Genomic DNA, 4,283 nt, shown 5'->3' on the forward strand with positions numbered 1-4,283 from the left:
GAATTGCTCTGGATGGGTGAAAAGAATTCTCACAATCGGAAATATTTATGAGAGGATGGCATGAAGCTTGAACTACAAATATTCAAGAGAACGGACCAAGATTTAAGAGAAACTCTTCTTCGGTCTTCAAAAACTGAGACTAACGACGAGAAACACCACCATGAATTGTTGAGATACTCCGGGAGAATGAAAAGCGAAGAGGTTGAGCCAAGAATGAAAAGAGCAATAAAATCTTGGAGAAACCATCTGACTGATGATAATTCATTCTTATGTCAAACTTTGAAATATTTGAGAATAACTCCGGTAAAATTAGAAGAGTCAGGTAAGATCCTGGAAAAAAACCTGTGGGTAAGGGCCTACTAAAAATAAAGACCGTTGAACGACTTGAAAGAGAGATTGCCCCGGTTGAATTAAATGGCTTGAATGAGATAACATCCTCGCAAAAGCCTGAATGAATGTAGAGTGGGAACACAAATCTTCTGAGATATCGTCAGCACTCCAGAAAATTGAATAGCGAGAAGTGGATAATTAAGAGGTGCACCAAAATGAGAAAGCATTTGAAACGAGGAAAAGGGGTATGATCAACACCAAAAGCTTGATTTGAATCCACCGAAGAAAATAAAAGAAATGAAGAAAGATGAACTTGAAGCTCCGTTAGTATCTTCCTGAGAATCACCAGATAAGAATATTGACTAAAAAGAATGGAGAGACTTCACATGAATAAAAGGACACATGATTAAGAAATCTAAATCCTTGAAGAAAAAAGAAAGGGTGGGAGGGAGGAAAAAACAAAGACAACTTGGATGAATGAAACAAACAACATTGAGAAGACTTGGAGTTGATCTTGCGGATGAGACAAATGATAGGATCATCTTGAAGAGAATCACACCGGTTGGAAAGAATTGACATGACAATCTCGATTATCATGAAGGATTAGTATTCACATGAGAATACCGCTTGGGAAAGGTATGGAATCACCACTTGACATTGAAGCCACTCGAATACCACAAACCAAAAGAAAACAAAGGGTTGGCTTGCAAAATAAGCTGGAAACAAACATATGATAGATCCCATATCGTATCATGTGTCTGTTGGAAAGATTATTCTAGGAGCTACTTGAATTCCCACTTATCAACTCCCGAAACTTTCCGGTTATGCAATCAGGTGTTGGGGATACAGGGGAAGCATAATATCTCACCCAAAACTGGCAAATCCTACATCCAGTTATATCCATCTTTCAACAAATAACCAAGAAACCTTCGGAAATCATTTACCTCAACCTTCAAAAAGCATCCGTTATACGAGTTATGGCAATACTCCCGAACTCCTGCCCCCTTACTGGGTGGCGTCAAGGTTATCTCACCAACAACTGCATAAAAGAGATTTTCGATGTCGGTGAACTCTGGTATTCCAGAATTGCAACGATAAAATTGTGACGACAACACCACGGAGCTCAACTGCCCGAGACACTACCACAACCCCTAAATGTCAGGAGGCACCGAGAACAATGTTCTCGTCACAAAACCATCGGAACAATTCCAAGATACCCGCGTGATCTTAAATTTTTTTAGTGAAATTTGAGAAGAGAAGGGTCAAAACACTATGTCAGGAGGCCTCACCAGAGCGACGAAGGGACTGAGGAGTAAAAAGAATCCACCTCTCCGATATATATATAATCCTATAAGACTCAAAACATTTTTCTAGACTCAACAACGTTAGTGATTCAATCAAGCAGGGGGGTCCTGAGTCGGGGAACGCTCTGATACCAACTTGTAACTCCCATGATGCGGCTATATCTCCCATGTGTGGGAGCACGACTTAGAGGCATAACTGCATAGTAGGCATGTCGCAAGAGGGCTAATGTTTACACATCCCATGTACTGAATAAGAAAGGGATAAAGAGTTGGCTTACAATCGCCACTTCACACAATACATAAATATATCATTACATCAACCAGAATACAATCAAGGTCTGACTATGGAATTAAAATAAAGAAAGAAAACCCCAAATGCTAGATCCCCGATCGCCCCAACTGGGCTCTTCTACCGATCGACTGGAAACGGAACAACACAACGAACACGATCTTCATCGAGCTCCCACTTGAGCTCAGTTGCGTCATCTGCAATGGTATCATCGGCACCTGCAACTGTTTGGAAGTATATGTGAGTCACGAGGACTCAGCAATCTCACACCTGCGAGATCAAGACTATTTGAGCTTATGGGTAGGAAAGGGTAGTGTGGTGGAGTTGCAGCAAGCACTAAGCATATATGGTGGCTAACATACGCAAATAAGAGCGAGAAGAGAAGCAACGCAACGGTCGAGAAGCTAGAAGTGATCAAGAAGTGATCCTGAATCTACTTACGTTCAAACATAACACAAGAACCGTGTTCACTTCCCGGACTCCGCCGGAAAGAGACCATCACGGCTACACACGCGGTTGATGCATTTTAATTAAGTCAAGTGTCAAGTTCTCTACAACCGGACATTAACAAATTCCCATCTGCCCATAACCGCGGGCACGTCTTTCAAAAGTTCAAAAACCTGCAGGGGTGTCCCAACTTAGCCCATCACAAGCTCTCACGGTCAATGGAGGATATTCCTTCTCCGAGGAAGACCCGGTCAGACTAGGAATCCTGGTTGCGAGACATTTCGACAATGGTAAAACAAGACCAGCAAGACCGCCCGATGCGCCGACATCCCGATAGAAGATGCACATATCTTGTTCTCAGGGCAACACCGGATTGTCCAAGATTCCGGTAGGCCAGCCCAGAGTTGCCCCTGGTGGCCACCGGCGGCTGACAGGTTCGAACCAACACTTAGACAAGCACTGGCCTGGGGGTTAAAATAAAGATGACCCTTGAGTCTGCAGAACCCAAGGGAAAAAAGCTAGGTGGCAAATGGTAAAACCAAGGTTGGGCCTTGCTGGAGGAGTTTTATTCAAAGCGAACTATCAAGGGGTTCCCACAACACCCAACCGTGTAAGGAACGCAAAATCAAGGAACATAACACCGGCATGACGGAAACTAGGGCGGCATGAGTGGAACAAAACACCAGGCATAAGGCCGAGCCTTGCACTCTTTACCAAGTATATAGATGCATTAATTAAAATAAGAGATATTGTGATATCCCAACATCTCCGTGTTCCAACATGGAACAAACTTCAACTTCACCTACAACTAGCAACGCTATAAGAGGGTTAGAGGCTTGACATGGCAATATGGGAAGCATGATATGGCAGGTGGTAGGTATCGTGGCATAGTAATAGAGCGAACAACTAGCAAGCAAAGATAGAAGTGATTTGGAGGGTATGGCATCTTGCCTGCAAAGTTCTCAGAGTTGACGAAAGCTTGATCCTCGTTAGCGTACTCAACAGGTTCCTTGATCACATACTCGTCTCCCGGCTCTACCCTAAGCAAGAACAAAAGCAAAGGACCAACAATCAATCTCGGCGCAATGCACAAGCAACATGATGCAAAACAAGGCATGACATGTGGGACGTGATATGTAATGCATATGCGTGCTCCGGAAGGAAAAGGATTAACAAGGTATCAACTTGGAAAACCAAGTGTGCCGCTGGAATGATGAGATGATTTCGATCGAAATTGATATAAAGATCACCGGAATCGGATGCACGGTCTGCAAATGGCAAGCAAAACAAGAATGGCACAATTCTGCGATTAACAACACAATGCCATCTAGAGTGCAACAAGAAACTAAGCTACTACACTCCAACATAGCAACAAAACACATGGAAGTGATCTACGGCTAAATCACACAAGAGGAGGTTCAAACAAGCATGGCAAAAGTGCAAAAGATATCAGCTTCACAGACTTAGTGAAAATATCAACATGCCAGGAATTAACTTCGGGAACCAATGTTTAGAGCAAGCAAACGACATGCTACCGGAACAGATAATAGCAAAACAAGGCATGGCATGAATATACCCAAAGCATAGAACAAAAGTCCCTTAGTGAGCATAAGCCAAAAAGGATCATAAGATATGATGGCACCCATGTAAACATAGCACGTCTCGTTAACAGATTCAGACTTAGCAGAAAACAGAGCATGGCATAAACAGAATTATAAAGGCATCTTTGTGAGCTCGATTTACTCATCACAAAGCCTTGCATGACAAACTAAGCATACTACCAGTAAGAAGACATGATAAAGAAGCAAGATTAAGTCAGCCATGTCACTCCATAATTGAAAACAGGGGCATGGATGGATAGAGCACAACCATATGTCCAAATCATCCTTACTGGAGATACTCAAAACAGACAT

Source organism: Triticum dicoccoides, chromosome 1A, assembly GCF_002162155.2.
Source record: "Triticum dicoccoides isolate Atlit2015 ecotype Zavitan chromosome 1A, WEW_v2.0, whole genome shotgun sequence".
NCBI classification, from domain to species: domain Eukaryota; kingdom Viridiplantae; phylum Streptophyta; class Magnoliopsida; order Poales; family Poaceae; genus Triticum; species Triticum dicoccoides.